This window comes from Martes martes, assembly GCF_963455335.1.
Source record: "Martes martes genome assembly, chromosome: 7".
Taxonomy (NCBI): domain Eukaryota; kingdom Metazoa; phylum Chordata; class Mammalia; order Carnivora; family Mustelidae; genus Martes; species Martes martes.
The window spans coordinates 132,492,965-132,510,269 of NC_137894.1; the positions used below are offsets into that span (position 1 = coordinate 132,492,965).

General features: G+C 42.3%; 1 protein-coding gene across 3 annotated transcripts in view; it reads right to left on the reverse strand.

Annotated features, from left to right (window-relative positions):
- The window catches only part of RGS6 (regulator of G protein signaling 6), a 554,830-nt gene extending 539,486 nt beyond the window's left edge, over nt 1-15,344 (reverse strand). For 2 of the 3 annotated variants that reach the window (XM_080809134.1, XM_080809135.1), the window contains exon 1: nt 14,855-15,318. The gene's annotated coding sequence lies outside the window, so the exon portion shown is untranslated. Of the gene's footprint in view, nt 1-14,854 lie in introns of all 3 variants that reach the window. The other variant, XM_080809133.1, reaches the window with a different exon arrangement.
- Between the last annotated feature and the right edge of the window lie 1,961 nt (nt 15,345-17,305).

A 17,305-nucleotide genomic window follows, 5' to 3' on the forward strand; every position in this document is an offset into this window, starting at 1 on the left:
CACAGGGTTGCAGATTGGATAAAACGACAGGACCCATCCATATGTTGTCTACAAGAGACCCATTTTGAACCTAAAGATACACCTAGACTGAAAGTGAAGGGATGGAGAAGCATCTTTCACGCCAATGGGCCTCAAAAGAAGGCCGGGGTAGCGATTCTCATATCAGATAAATTAGATTTTAAACTAAAGACGGTAGTCAGGGATACAGAAGGACACTACATCATTCTTAAAGGGACTATCCACCAAGATGATCTAACAATTGTAAATATCTATGCCCCCAATATGGGAGCAGCCAATTACATAAGAAAACTATTAATCAAGATAAAGAGTCATATTGATATGAATACATTAATAGTAGGAGATCTTAACACGCCTCTCTCAGAAATAGACAGATCATCGAAGCAGAAAATCAATAAAGAAATAAGAGCATTGAATGACACATTGGACCAGATGGACCTCATAGATATATACAGAACATTCCACCCTAAAACAACAGAATACTCATTCTTCTCAAGTGCACATGGAACCTTCTCCAGAATAGACCACATACTGGGTCACAAATCAGGGCTCAACCGATACCAAAAGACTGAGATGATTCCCTGCATATTCTCAGATCACAATGCTTTGAAACTGGAGCTCAATCACAAGGAAAAGTTCAGAAGGAACTCAAATACCTGGAAGCTAAAGACCACCTTGCTTAAGAATGCTTGGATCAACCAGGAGATCAAAGAAGAACTTAAACAATTTATGGAAACCAATGAGAACGAAGACACTTCACTCCAAAACCTATGGGATACAGCAAAGGCGGTCCTAAGGGGGAAATTCATAGCCATCCAAGCCTCCCTCAAAAAAATTGAAAAATCCAGAATACACCAGCTGTCTCTACACCTTAAAGAACTGGAGAATCAACAACAAATCAAACCAACTCCACACGTAAGAAGGGAAATAATCAAGATTAGAGCAGAGATCAACGAGGTAGAAACCAGAGATACAGTAGAACGTATCAACGAAACTAGAAGCTGGTTTTTTGAAAGAATCAATAAGATCGATAAACCATTGGCCACACTAATCCAAAAGAAAAGAGAGAAAGCCCAAATTAATAAAATTATGAATGAAAAGGGAGAGATCACAACTAACACCAAGGAAGTAGAAACAATCATCAGAAGCTATTATCAACAGTTATATGCCAATAAGCTAAGCAACCTAGATGAAATGGATGCATTCCTGGAAAACTATAAACTCCCAAAATTGAACCAGGAAGAAATTGACAACCTGAATAGACCGATATCTAGTAACGAGATTGAAGCAGTGATCAAAAACCTCCCAAAAAACAAGAGCCCAGGACCTGACGGATTCCCTGGGGAATTCTATCAAACTTTCAAAGAAGAAATAATACCTATTCTCCTGAAGCTGTTTCAAAAAATTGAAGCAGAAGGAAAACTTCCAGACTCTTTTTATGAAGCCACCATCACCCTGATCCCCAAACCAGGCAAAGACCCTACCAAAAAGGAGAATTTCAGACCGATATCACTGATGAATATGGATGCTAAGATTCTCAACAAGATCCTAGCAAACAGGATCCAACAGCACATTAAAAAGATTATCCACCATGACCAGGTAGGATTCATCCCTGGGTTACAAGGATGGTTCAACATTCGCAAATCAATCAATGTGATAGAACAAATCAATAAGAGAAGAGAGAAGAACCACATGATCCTCTCCATTGATGCAGAAAAAGCTTTTGACAAAATCCAGCATCCGTTCCTGATTAAAACGCTTCAAAGTATAGGGATAGAGGGAACATTCCTGAACTTCATCAAATCTATCTATGAAAAACCCACAGCAAATATCATCCTCAATGGGAAAAAGCTTGCAGCCTTCCCATTGAGATCAGGAACACGACAAGGATGCCCACTCTCACCACTCTTGTTCAACATAGTATTAGAAGTCCTAGCAACAGCAATCAGACAACAAAGAGAAATAAAAGGTATCCAAATTGGCAAGGAAGAAGTCAAACTCTCTCTCTTCGCAGATGACATGATTCTTTATATGGAAAACCCAAAAGACTCCACCTCCAAACTACTAGAACTCATACAGCAATTCAGTAATGTAGCAGGATACAAAGTCAATGTCCAGAAATCAGTGGCTTTCTTATACACTAACAATGAAAATTCAGAAAGGCAAATTAGAGAATCGATTCCATTTACTATAGCACCAAAAACCATAAGATACCTCGGAATAAACCTAACCAAAGAGGTTAAAGATCTGTACTCGAGGAACTACAGAACACTCCTAAAAGAAATTGAAGAAGACACAAAAAGATGGAAGACCATTCCATGCTCTTGGATGGGAAGAATAAACATCGTTAAAATGTCTATACTGCCCAGAGCAATCTATACTTTTAATGCCATTCCAATCAAAATTCCACCAGTATTTTTCAAAGAGCTGGAGCAAATAATACTAAAATTTGTATGGAATCAGAAGAGACCCCGAATTGCTAAGGAAATGTTGAAAAACAAAAATAAAACTGGTGGCATCACGTTACCTGATTTCAAGCTTTACTACAAAGCTGTGATCACCAAGACAGCATGGTACTGGCATAAAAACAGACACATGGACCAGTGGAACAGAGTAGAGAGCCCAGATATGGACCCTCAACTCTATGGTCAAATAATCTTTGACAAAACAGGAAAAAATATCCAGTGGAAAAAAGACAGTCTCTTCAATAAATGGTGCTGGGAAAACTGGACGGCTATATGTAGAAGAATGAAACTTGACCATTCTCTTACACCGTACACAAAGATAAACTCGAAATGGATAAAAGACCTCAACGTGAGACAGGAATCCATCAGAATCCTCGAGGAGAACATAGGGAGTAACCTCTTTGATATCAGCCATAGCAACTTCTTTCAAGATATGTCTCCAAAGGTGAAGGAAATAAAGGCAAAGATGAACTTCTGGGACTTCATCAAGATAAAAAGCTTCTGCACAGCAAAAGAAACAGTCATCAAAACAAAGAGGCAACCCACGGAATGGGAGAAGATATTTGCAAATGAAAGTACAGATAAAAGGTTGATATCCAGGATCTATAAAGAACTCCTCAAACTCAACACACACAAAACAGATAATCATATTAAAAAATGGGCAGAAGATATGAACAGACACTTCTCCAATGAAGACATACAAATGGCTACCAGACACATGAAAAAATGTTCATCATCACTAGCCATCAGGGAGATTCAAATCAAAACCACATTGAGATACCACCTTACACCAGTTAGAATAGCCAAAATTAGCAAGACAGGAAACAACGTGTGTTGGAGAGGATGTGGAGAAAGGGGAACCCTCTTACACTGTTGGTGGGAATGCAAACTGGTGCAGCCACTTTGGAGAACAGTGTGGAGATTCCTCAGGAAATTAAAAATAGAGCTTCCCTATGACCCTGCAATTGCACTGCTGGGTATTTACCCCAAAGATACAGATGTAGTGAAAAGAAGGGCCATCTGTACCCCAATGTTTATAGCAGCAATGGCCACAGTCGCCAAACTGTGGAAAGAACCAAGATGCCCTTCAACGGATGAATGGATAAGGAAGATGTGGTCCATATACACTATGGAGTATTATGCCTCCATCAGAAAGGACGAATACCCAACTTTTGTAGCAACATGGACAGGACTGGAAGAGATTATGCTGAGTGAAATAAGTCAAACAGAGAAAGTCAAGTATCATATGGTTTCACTTATTGGTGGAGCATATCAAATAATATAGAGGACAAGGGTAGATGGAGAGGAGAAGGGAGTTGAGGGAAATTGGAAGGGGAGGTGAACCATGAGAGACTATGGACTCTGAAAAACAACCTGAGGGTTTTGAAGGGGCGGGGTGGGAGGGTGGGGGAACCAGGTGGTGGGTATTAGGGAGGGCACAGATTGCATGGAGCACTGGGTGTGGTGAAAAAACAATGAATACTGTTACGCTGAAAATAAATAAAAAATTAAAAAAAAAAAAAAAAAAAAAAAAAAAAAAAAGATGGAGGATCAAGAACCCTGAGAGAACAAAAAAAAAAAAAAAAAAAAAAAAAAAAAAAAAAAAAAAAAAAAAAAAGAATGCCAAATAGAACAACAGAAGGGGCTAGAAAGTAGATAGAGACCTACGTATAAAATGATCACCTGATTTATAACAAAAGTGACATTTCAGAGCTGTGGAAGAGACTTTTCAATAAGTAGCATAGGAAGTTAACTGGATATACATATGGAAAACAAAATAAATATGAGTCTCTTTTTCATGTCATAGGCAAAAAATCAACCTCAAGTAGATCTTTTACCTACAGATAAAAGTCAAAACAATAGGGTTTCTACAAATCAAAATGGGAAAATAACTTCATGATCTGAGGGTAGGCAAACATTTCTTCAGCAGTCATGAAAACAATAACCGTAAAGGAAGAGGTTAACAACTTGGGTTACACTTAAAGCAAGATCTCTTATTCATCAAAGAGAGTCATATGGCAATCCACAGGATAGTAAATGATATTTTAAATACATATAAGTGGGGAAAATATTTGGATTCAGATTTGTTTTAAAAAAACTATAAATCAATAAGAAAAAGAAAATCCAGTTTTAAAATAGGCAATAAACTGGAACAGAGACTATGAAGATTAAAAAAAAAAAAAAGTGACCCAAAAAATATTAGAAAGACACAACACCATTAGTCACCAGAGAAAACTGAAACCACAATAAGACCCCACAATGTACCCACCATAATGTCTAAAATTACAAAGTCTGACAATCCCAAGTGTTGACAAGTATGTAGAGAAACTGAAACACTCATAAACCGATGGCAGGAATAGAAGCTGGTACAACCACTTAGGAAAACTCCTTGTAAGAACTTACTAAATTGGATGTATATACCCCACATCCCAGCAATACAGTCTTAGGTGTATACCAAACAGAAATGCTTTCATATGTACACCAAAAAACACACACAAAACAGTTAAGAGCAGCATTATTCATTATTCAGTAGCCCCAAACTGTAAATGTCCCAAATGCCCATCAACAAACAGCAAATAAACAATCTATAAAATATCACAAAGTGGGTTTTGCTATATAGCAACAAAAACTAGTTCTGCTAGTAACATGGAGGACCCTCTCAAACAATATTGTGCGCAAGAAGCCACAAAAAGGGAGGGGGATATACATATATTATAACTCCGTATATATCTGGAATACTCCAAATAAGTTGGAACACCATGGTATTAGAAATGAGGTTAATAGTTACCACTGGGGAAGGAGAGGGTGTAGTTACTAGGAGGGAGCATTGTGGGGCATCTTCCAAGGGAATGGTAATATTCTCTCTCTTGATCCAGGAGTGATAATATGGATATATTTACTGTTTGAAAATTTATTGAGCAATGATTTATGTACTTTTCTGCAAATGTCTTATTCTCTAAAACTGTATGTTTAAAAAAGAATAGTGCAAATATTCTGGGAGAAGAAGGATACAGCATCTTTCGTTCTCAAGGTGACAACAGAGTTGTCTCGGGGTTAGCAGCGCAAAAAGTGAGAGAACTGCAGGGTCGTAGGGATGGTGGGAGCCAGAGGTCATGTCTGTCACCACTATATCCACTCTCTCTGGCATTTGTGTGGCAGCTGTAGATCAGAAGCAGTAATCCTTGAATAAGAAAGATGGTATAGAAGTGAAGCGAGATTAGAAACACACAATTAAGGGAATGTTTCACATTATCCAAAAGCTTTATTTTGGATAATGACATTTTCTGACTCTTATATAAAGGGTCTCAGGATTCTCAAACAGTGCCTGAAACACTCTGCATTCATTCCACCGTTCAGCAAATAAAACCAGAAGTCCTTCAGCCAGGTGAGAAGACTGGGGCAGTTACTGTTTCTCATTGCCCAGTATATTTTTTGCTCTCAAATTTGCTTCTTCGGATAGGGAAGGGTGGGCCCAGGGAACTAACCTGGCCAGAGTATGCTATATCACTGGACATACTGATTGGATCAAATTAGATCAATCAGGGTCCTTCCCTGAGACTGAGATAAGGGCACTGGAAGAAAGAAGAGCCCTTCTGTGTGAGGGACAGTGTGAAAAGAATATGAGGACAGGGATATTAGTGATCATCTTCTTTTTCTCTAGTGTCACCAAAGAAAGAAATCAAGACAATGAGGTACCAAGTTAAGAATGCTGATAGTATCACTGAAGTCCCTGGATCCAGCCATGCCTGAATTCCCAAATGTATGAGTCACATAAATACCTTTCCTTGAGTTGGTTTAAATTTTGCTTTAATTCAGTTCTTTTAGTTTTTTTTTTTTTTCTCTATGCCAGAAAACCCGGAATATCCATTATCACCCCTACCACTAGGTATATATGTGACATTCAAGTCCCAAATAGACTGGACCCAATTTGAATTTCTAGTCTTGTCAATCACTGTCCATCTTCCTATGACCAACAACATATCTAATCTCAGCCCTAGGAAATTTACCCCAACCAAGAATTTCCAATAAGCAAAGTTCTACTTCCAAATACACATTTGAGAGCCAACAGGTCATTCCTGGTACAGATAATTAGAAAATACAAGAAACTGGGGCTTAGACACAGATTTTGTAAAGTGGGGGAGGGAAGTTGTAAGGCAGATGGCAGGCAGGGGAAGCAGTTTTCGCAGAGAAGCTTTTGAAAGCTACAGGAAGCCAAAGAAATGAAAACCTGGAATTGACAACATATGCTTTGGCAAGAAGCTGAATACGCTACGCGTTGGGGTGAGACATCTGAGAACTTCCTAATCAGTTCTGCCACGCAAGTTAAGTAAGGTTTATCCCAGATTCATCCACTTTACCCTTGAGCCACAGGAAGATCCGAGAGTCAGCGGTCAAGCTCGCAGTCAAAACGTCTGAACGGCATTGAACCTTTGGACAGACAGCCTGACACCGGGCAAGGAAATACCCATTTATTTGTAGGGGAATTTGTGCATTGACTCTAAGAAGCAAAACCACTTATGAGCATTTCAGCAGAGGCGTGATCTCCTAGAATATAGCAAGAACTAGAAGTTCACTGTGGCACACCCTCTATTACCAGCAGAAGGTGGGGAAAATGTTACTCACAATGCCCTGTTTTCTCTTTTCACTTTTGACAAGCATAAATATTCATTAAACAGTTTGCCTACCACCTAGATTTCCCTTGTCCCCGTCTCCCCTTAAATTTTCAGCTCATCAACATGGACTTCTCCTGCCTGATAGGTTTTTAAGGACCTGATTCTCAAGAGGGGGATATTCTTTGCACACTTTGTCACCTCTATCCTTTTACCTACGTTGAAATGCCTCAAGAACACCCTTGCCAACTCTGCCCCCTGCCCCCATCTCTGCAGGCCCCAGAACCACTGGTTATCAAACGTCCAATTCATCCACCAATGTCTTCAGTGAAATCTCCCAGTAATCCCTCCCCCATCCTTATATGTGCCTGTCTTTCTTACCACATTCTGTTTCTCTTTTTTCCCCCCACAGAATTTTAAACTTCTCGAAAACAGGGGCCATCATACCTGATTAATCATGATCTAGAAAAGGGTGTTAAGTAGTGGGACCTACTGCCAAAGAGGACAAACCAGGCAAAAAGCAGGGAATAGCAGCAGAGACCGTAGACAAACTGTGCCCTGGGGTAAGAACCCCACCCGCCTCCCTCCCCCCACCCCAACTAAGATTTCCAGGAACAATCTCTCTTTCAGTAATGCCCTCGGAGCACTCGCAATTTCTCAGCCCTATTCTGTATTCGGGGAGAACGTGGATCAATAGTGTTGAGCTACTTTGTCCAATGTCACAGACCCCAGGGTTCTGGTGGAAGCCAGCCAGCAGACAAGCCCCTAAACTATCTGCCATTCTAAAAGGTAAAGTGCCTTCCCCTAAAAAAGAAAAAAAAAATCTAAAATATAATCAATAAATTTATTCTTTGTGAAGGCATCCTTTCTATTTTGACCAGCTGCTGAATCAGTCTTTGTTTTAGGATGTATGGTCAGCAAAATGATATAATGGCATCTTCCTGCTTGGTTTGGAATCTGGACACAGTAGCACTTACATAGCAGCTTAAGGGAAAAATACTTTGGACATTTTTTCGAGTTGTTGTCTGTCTTCCAGAGAGGTCACAAACATGAAAAACAAAGCCAGCTCAAACATGTGTTCAGGTTGGTCCAGGCAATGTACATCTATACAATATTTTTCCAACTGAAATTAGTTGCTTATGATTAAAAATGTATGGCAACAACAGGGCTTTCTGAGCAGCACATACCCTTTGCTTTAAGACAGTCCTCACCTGTCCCTAATGCCTTCCCAACCCGGGAGTTCCGTGTCACACACCATTCCTCATCACACACGGGTGGATTGTTTTGCTTTTAGAAAAAAAAAGAAAGTGTTGTTTGGTACCCATGTTTCTATCAAAAATGGGTCAGAGGTCCCCAGGTTTCCCCAAAAATGGGCTCTTAACTCTGAAAGCAAACAATAATTGCTTTACTCACCAATTATCAACTCCTCTACCTGCACAGCTTGCTGTTATCCTTCTCTTCACCTATGAAATTTCCACCTGTTTCTCAAAGCCTGTCTCTACCAGGTCCGATTATACGGTGTTGTCTCTCTGCACTGAAATGCTTACTGTTTTTGTTATCTATTTGCTACCTAATCTGACTTATGAAATCCCATGCATTTTCCCCTAAACTGCCCTTTAACATCCTTCATTGTTAATTTTCTATTTATTTCTATTGTTTTTCCAAGATAACTGATGTGATCTCAAGGGTAGGGCCTCAGTCTACCCTTTGTTTGTGATATATCGGAGAGACTTGGAACTTTGTGGTCAGATGAGATTGGAGTTTAAATCTCTCAGTTTCTCTCTAGTCAATAACTCTCTGACATAGGGCAGGTGGCCGAACCTCTTCTTCAGCCTCAGTCTTCTTATTCATAAAATGGGAGTAATAACACCTAATTCTTGTTAAGAGGCTGTGATCTACAAAAAGCTTTACAAGTGCTGAGTATTATTGCTTTGTTATAGATCCATAGCTTTGTAGGCCTGGCAACTTTTTATTTAGGAAACCAACAAGTGCTTTCCCAAGCACTGACTACGTGTGTGGCCCTGTGCTGGGTGCAGGATAAAATCATGGTTAAAAAAAAAAAAACAAAAAAAACAAAAAAAAAAAAACAGCAGACCACAGACAGGGGGAGAGACAAATGCTAGTGTATAATTACAAATTACAAACCAGGATGAGAGCCTCAGTGTAACATCAACCCCAGGTTATCTAGCCAGGCAAAATCAAGTGAACAATAGGAACGGAATAACCACGTGCACCTTGCACCTACACCTGCTCCAGCCTATGCCCCCATACCCAGACCAGTCCATGCATCTCTACCCAGACTCGTTCATCCTCCCTCCCACATTCACCCACCCAGAGCTGCCACCCTACAATAACTCTGCAAACGTTCACCAAACTCCTACCGTGCTGAACACTGTAAGAGACACTAAGGACAGAGAGGAAAAATACCACACAGCCTTGCTTCGAGGGTAGCTCACATTCTGACACAAGAGACAGCCAGACAGCAGCAGTCCCTCATTTTCACGTCTCTTCCTGCTGGGGATTAATGGCCTTCAGGCTCAAGGAAACAGACACATCCTTGGCTACTGCCAAGGCAGACCTTTCCCATTCCACCCTCTCCACCTAGTGTCTGGCTGCTTGTTTCCTATGAACCTTCTCAAATCTACGGAGCAGGGTTCTCCAAGGGACTTGGGAGTGCCTCAGATGTTGGGCTGATATAAGCAAGTCCTCAGGGACAGGAGAAGGGGGAATCATTATACCGAAACATTTACTTCCCAAAAGACTCACTTTGGAAGAGGTCATCGAGAGGACATGACCACCGGGTGACCCAGGAGCTGGACCTGGGCCCTCAGAGGCTCCCCACCCCCTCTCCTGCCCTTGGAATGTCTGCTGGCCCACCGTTCCCATAGTGGGAGCCATCTGCAAGGACACAGCCCTGAGAGAAGAAGGGGTTGTTGAGCTCCCTCTGGACTGAATACATACGTGAACCCCTTCAAGGCTGCTATAAAAACCTAAAGATTCTGGCAGGCAACACATTATGGAGATCTATTTAGCTTGCAGCTGCTGGAGACAAAGCTCATATGTAAATTTCCTCACCAATTAAACCTGCAACTACCAATCCGGTGTGACCTGTTTTCCCAGACTCCTTGCCCTCCTGTACCCAAATAGGTTTCCGATTACACTCAGGAAACTCCCAGGGCTGCAGACCAACAATAAGTAATCAAAATTATTACAAAATAGGCAATTGGTGTGACAGGGTCCAGCCCCTGGCATCACTGTGCCTCCTCCATGAAGCACGCTATGTGAGTTCTCTTTTCCTCCTAACCACTCATACTCCAGGAGCACTTCGTTATTCCTATTCTACAGATGAGGAAATTGAGGTTCAGAAACCCCAATCAACAGGGTTCCTAATTGCCTGTTCTATTACTTTAAGAGCCACCAGTGTCAAGTCTCTGTCTGGGCTCAGGGCTGGCCAGGTCTCGGGGAGCACAGTACAGGGGTCCCGGGTCCTCCAGAGGGCAGCCACTCTAGTTCCCGTTCACGCAGGTTCAAGCAGCACTCATCGGAGAGGGCTTTGCTTGAGGTGTGCAGCCCTCCTGGCAAGAAAATAGCTTCCTGGGTAGAGCAGACACTAGGGAATGAGAGAATAAGGGGATAAGAGGACTTATTCCCTAAAAACTTAAAGGTGGTTTTCCTTTTACGGTTTTCCTAAGCATTTACAGAGACCAAGACAGCGGATCTCCACAACTTATTTGCATAGCCTGGTTATGTGAACATTAACTTTGTTCCTATTCAAATATTTACACATTTTTAAAGTCTCCATCCATAAAAAGTGGGTTGTCTGCACTCTCCGTTTCTAACACCTAGGTAGAAGGATTAATTGTCTAATCACCAGGCAGCCATGCAAGGATGATCAAACATTGTAACTGGGGTATTTCGGCCAGCTGGACTCTCCTGGCCCTCAGATGCATTCATTCAGTGTCCGTAGAGGGAAGTAATGAAGAACACCCTTGGGTGTCAGGCAGAAATCAGGCCTGGGTCTGATTTCTGGCACGGCCACTGATCCGTTTCGTGGACTGATGCAGGTGAATGTTTTCTCCAAGTCTTAGGTCCACATTTTGTGATGTTCTAATGAGCATTGTTCTACCTTTTGGATGCAGTTGGGGAGAGGAGTCTAGGCCACTGTTTCTCTGACCTTCTGCTTTTGTAGTTAAGATAATTAATAGTGAATTTACACACATACACATACACCCTTTTGGAAATGTACATGTGATAGAAAATGAATTGCTTCTTACAGTTGTCAGGAAGGCAACAGTGAAGCAAATAAGCTTTGCAGTTTGTAACATTTCAAGCAGGTACTCTGAGTTATTTAAGATAACTCATTAAATGTTCATTTTAATGGCCTACTTGTAAGCACTTTTGCTTTCCTTGCTGTCTGAAGAACTGGGTTTCATGACTGAATATTACTCTTACTATAGACTTAATGGTTCCAAATTTTGGATGATAACCTTTTTTATCTTGACCAAATTTAAGAAATTTTTTACCCACAGATAAAACTAATATTGATTCAACCGATGCTTACTGAGGTCCTACTGTCAGGTGCGTTGCCAGGCACTAGGCAGATAGATGCCAAGAAAAGTGAAAAAGGGATTCTTCCCTCAAGGAGCCTATCATCTAGTTCTGAGTGTCATTCCCAGACCATTAGAGTCAGCATCATCTGGGGACTTGCTAGAAATGTAAATTCTCAGGTGTCACCCCAGACCCGATTACATCAGAGACTCTGGGGTTGAGCCCCAACCATCTGTGTTTGAAAAAGTACCCTTTGAACAACTAGCATCATCGTCAAATATCATAACAACAAATGGTTAGTTTATTAACTAAATCTCAAAATTTCATTTATCTTTTGAGGAAACAGAGGCCAAGGGGCAAAGGCCACATGAGGTGCAGAAATTAAAACCAGAATTCAGGTATCCCCCCCCTCCAAACACACACTCACACCTACACACGGCCAAGGTTCTTTTTCTTTTCTGACACTTTAATCCCTAAATCTGATGGGGATCCCTAAGTATTTCCAACCCCAAGTGAAAACCTTCATTTTTCAAAGAAAACAGAAAAACAGAGAAACTACTCTCTTCGAAAATAAGGACCACTAACAAAATTCAAATCTGATCTATCAAAACCATCCAGTAAACTAGCAGTAATTTCCCAAACCTTTAACAGTCCAAGTTCCATTTTCAACATCTGAAAACTAGGAAGGCTGGGGGAGAGAAGCATAAAAATACAATGAATAACGTGGTCAGAATAAAATCTGGAAAAATATACAATATGCAGAAATGTCAACTGTGGTTCACCTTCCATGGGAGAATTACAAACAATCTTTTTTCTTTGTATTTTTCCGAATTTTTCCCAATGGTTACATATTACTTTGGTAATTGAGAAAAAAAGTAAAACTGTTTTTTGAAATGTTACCTCCAAATCACTCGACATGAAGGTTTATTTTGTAATTCCATTTCTCTCCATACAGCAGGATACTGTGTGTGTGTAGTAATTATTTATATCATGCCATATGTTACGATGAAGATGAAATTCAGTAAATATATTCCTTCCAGCTGGCACTAACATGAAGAGGTTAAATGCTTTCCTAGGTTCAAAGCACCATGAATTGAGATAAGCTAACTGCGAAGCTAAAGGAAACATTTATTGAAATCTCTGAGAGCATCCCTTTTGAAAAATGTTGATGTGACACATAGCTCCTTACTCATACCGCCCTGATGTTTAACCTCTGGCACAAAACAGAATGTTCAGCAATTCCTGGCAAAGTCTTAGGAGTTCAGGGGATAAAATGCATGGGGGATATTAGAGAAATAAGAAACAGAATGATCCTACTTTCACATAAAATTCTGTCCCTATGGATAAAAAGATATCCAAAATTACTGGCAAATTTCATTGTCCTCAATACCCTTTAGAAAATGTTTTTTTTCTTTATCAAGAAATGTTTGCTCACTAAAAAATATCTGTATCGGTTACTTTATTTGAGAAGTCATAAATAAACAGATAAATAAATAAGGACCGTTTCATTTAAAGAGACGTTTCTGCCGCAAAAACACTGCTGTAATGTTTCACTTTATAAGATAAATTCATCGCATGAAGAAAAACTAGCATTGCTTTACTGAAACTCTGAGCAAAAGAAATGCAGTGAGTGTTAATTCAAGTCTCTTAAATGAAGCAGGGAAGTAAAGTTAACCAAGGTAACGACTACAGAAAAGGAAATCCTAGTGGCTACCTGTTTTACCAAAATATCTCACAACAGCTGATATTTCTAGAATTTACAGACGCTTTCAGAAAAGAATGAGTTATGAGGTGTATATATTATACCCCAACATTTATAGTATCTAAGATCACCAGACTTATGCAACAATTTGGCTTGACAGTAGTATCTGAGAACTCAGAAAGAACTTATTATCTTAGGTTTGGCTGTTTAGCACGCAAGCTTTCATTTACAGAGGGGCAGCACCCAAAAGCCTCAAACTTCCCTCAGTCCTCTGCTTACTTTCTTTCACAGAGCACTCTCACCCACTGCAAAATTAATGAATAATAATAAATAATATGAACGTACAACTCACAGAAAGTTTCTCCAACCCCCAGCTCCCATTCCATATAATTCCCCATCTACTTATGGAAGCTGATCTGTAGAAGCCTTGCTGTGAACATACGAAGCTAAAACCTACAAGAGTCCCCTTTTAAACACTTTTTGACAGAACACACACAAACTTGTGGCTCAGTCTGTAACTCCCTCCAGACACTTAGAAGCCTGGATCTTATTCTTCCATCTCTCAACCCCCTCTGGTGAGAAAAGGGTCCAATGTTGGGTTTTGCCTAATAAAGACTGCCTATTTCTGCAGTTTTACCTTGGGGCTGCTAAAAGGTATTGATTAGAAATTACAAATCCAGCTTCTAACCATTGATAAATACTGAGGGAACAATCCCAAGCCAACGAGCCCCAAATATCTTCAATCTGTAACACAGAAATATCACTCCTCTCAAGAAATAACGTCCCTACTCCATCAAACTTAAAATAATAATAATAAGATAAGATACAGCAGCTTTCATTCTGAACAACATTAAATTTTCTGGGTCACTGTTTCTATCTCATCGGGCCACGTTTACAACCTGACGGGGACGGCAAAGACGGTCTCTTCACGCTGCCAGGGCGGTTGTCACCCTCTGAGAGCGAATACCTGACCGTCCCCTTCCTTGCAGCGGTTCCCCAAGGACAGACCTCCCACCCGCCCTGCCCTCCACACCTCACCACTCTCTTTTCTTTTCCTCCAAACCGCAAAAGGGCGAGCTTCTTCAGAAAAAAAGTTAATGAACCTCTGCTTCTGGGGTAAAGGTGCCCCACCTGCGATCACAAAATCGGAAGACTGGAAATTCCTAAGAGCACGTCCCCTCTGCGCGCTGGACCCACTCAGTGAGCGCTTCACACCCAGAAACCCGGGAACATGATTTATATGCAGACCTGCACCCATCCCACACAAGTCCGCACGCCAGCTTGCCTAACCACTTATGTAAGCTCGTGCCTCTACAGTCCCAAACTGCACACACACACACACACACACACACACACTCACCGACACCTGTCACGCATCTGAAATGGACAGCATCCACACCCAGAAGATGAAATGAAATCAACACATATGAATTGGGGGGAGGGGGCTACAGTTTTAAAACATCTTTTCCCCCCATTTGTTTCTTGCCCGTTTTTGTCACAACTACAATTACCTTAGCAACCAAAGAATTGCACTGACTCCCCCTCCGGCTTCTGAATTTCTCCTAAAGCCAAGCTTGCGCCAGGTTCATGGAAAAGCTAGAGAAGCCCAGGGAACGAGGGACCCGCAGCCTCTGTGGGGCGGAGGGGACGTCCGAGGCGGTGTCCCCGCTGCTCTCCAGCGACCCGCCTCGTCTTTGCGACTTGCCGCGGTGGCGAGCGCGGGGCTCAGCGAGCGGAGAGCGAAGCCCGGGGCCGGCGAGGAGGCGCGGCGGGTCGCATGGTGCCTGGGGCGCGGGGCGCTCGGGGTCTCCGGCGCTCGGCCCTCGCCCGCCTCGGCCGCCCCAGGACACCGGGGTCCGCGGTGATCGGTCCGCCCCCTCGGCGCCCGCGGGTTCCCGCAGCTGGGGGAAGCCGGAGGCGGGCGGAGCTCTCGCCGCGAGCAGGGCCGGGCGCAGGAGCTGCCCCAACTCGCGAAGTCGCTCGGCTCCGCCGCTCGCGAACGGCCGCAGCGGCGCCCGCTGTCGGGTGTCGAGCAGAGCTGCAACCCCGCGCCGCGCGCACCTGGGCGCCGGCACCTGGGCCCCGAGTCGCACGGCGCGGGGCGGGGCAGGGGCGGGGCTGGGGTGGGGCCGGGGTGGGGCCGGGGCGGGGCCGGGGTGGGGCCGGGGCGGGGCCGGGGCGGGGGCCGAGAGGGGCCGAGGCACCTGCGCGCGTCCGGGCTCACCTGCTCCCAGCGCCGCGGATGGTGCCGACTGTGATTGTGCTGTACACGAGCCAGGGAAAGCTTAGAAATTCCTGCACTTTAGCTGCCTCGGAGAAAACTGGCAGACTGGCTCAGCGACGCGGAGTCTCCTTTGGTCAGTCCCGAGAGCTGGTCGCGTCTGGAAACTTCAGTGGCGTCAGGGTTGTCTAAGGGATTCCAGGTCCGGAGTGATTTTGCCCGGTAGCTTGGAATCGCCGACATGTGCCTGGCGCCCCCTAAATTAAAATGGGCCACCGCGATCGTCAGGGATATTGTTACTAACCTCGTTATTTTTATCGATTCAACATTTACACGCATGCTGTATTTGGAATATTTTATGATCATTCGTATCTGGAACACCACAAAAGAATTTTTAAGAAAAATTAACTCTGCAAATATTCTTGGGGAAAAAAGAAAAAAGTTGAAGACAGAAAATGAGGAAGGGTAATTTGAACTGAAGACATCCTTTAATGTGGGATCTTTGAAACTGGATATTTACCTAAAACCTCAGGAAGATGCAGGTGAAAACAGAACAAGATTGTGGGTGCTGGATGGTAACCATGGGAATGGTGTGCAATATCGATGTAACCAATATCAAGAGTAAATTGAAGATTTATTCTTGAATTGTATTGTGTTACCAGGAAAACAAAAACTTGAAATAAAAGGTTTCTAAGGACGGATGACCTGGGCTGTCTTCATCCACGTGGGTCCAGAGGTTGAAATTTAACGTCTCCTTCCCAATATAACAGCTCCCTTCCCACCGTCCTATACTGATTAATGGATATATTCACTCTTTAATCCAATAAACAGCAATTAGCATCTGCCCTGTGTCAGACCCTCTGCTAAGCACTAGAAATTGATGAAATAAGTCCCTGGCCTCAGACTCTTTTGCCTAATGGGGACAGTGACACAAGCAGATATATGTATACCTCGGGCTAAATCAGGAGAGCTGTGCCACAAAAACCTGGAAGAAAACCTGCAACCTAAGGGAACCACACTTAAACCTCATGAGTAAAATATAATTTCAATTGATGTCCCAGTTATTTCGTTTATTAAAATTGAAATATAAAATGTTTCCTTCCCCAGGTTTAGCATTTGGCTTAAGCATCTTTGTGGAGCTGGCGGCAGTTGTGTAACACTTGGAGAACAGGCTGCTTACCCAGAGATGGGTGGTGATTGGGGCTCTTCCTCCTCGTGGAGCTCTGCATTTCTGAGACCAGCAGCTTCTTGAGGGTCAGTCATGAGGGAACATCTGAAGAAAGGCCTCACTGTGTATTTCCCTTGATACAGTAGCATCGGAAATAAAATACTTCGGAATAAACCAAGGAGGTGAAAGAGTCACATACTGACAATTGCAAGGCACTGAAGAAAGAAATTGAAGAAGGCACAAATAAATGGAAAGATGTCCCATGTTCATGGATTGAAAGAGTTAATATTATAAAAAAATATTCATACTACCCAAAGCCATTTACAGATTCAGCATAATTTCTGTCAAAATTCCAATACCATTTTACACTGAAGAAAAGAATCCTAAAATGTATATGGTATCATAAAAGACCCCAAATATCCAAAGCAGTAAAGAGCAAGAAGAGTAAAGCTAAAGGCATCACACTACCATAGCTGGTTTCACAAAGCTATAGTAATCAAAACATCATGGTATTAGCATAAAAACAGACAAGTAGACCAATGCAGAGCCCAGAAATAAGCCCACTCATATACA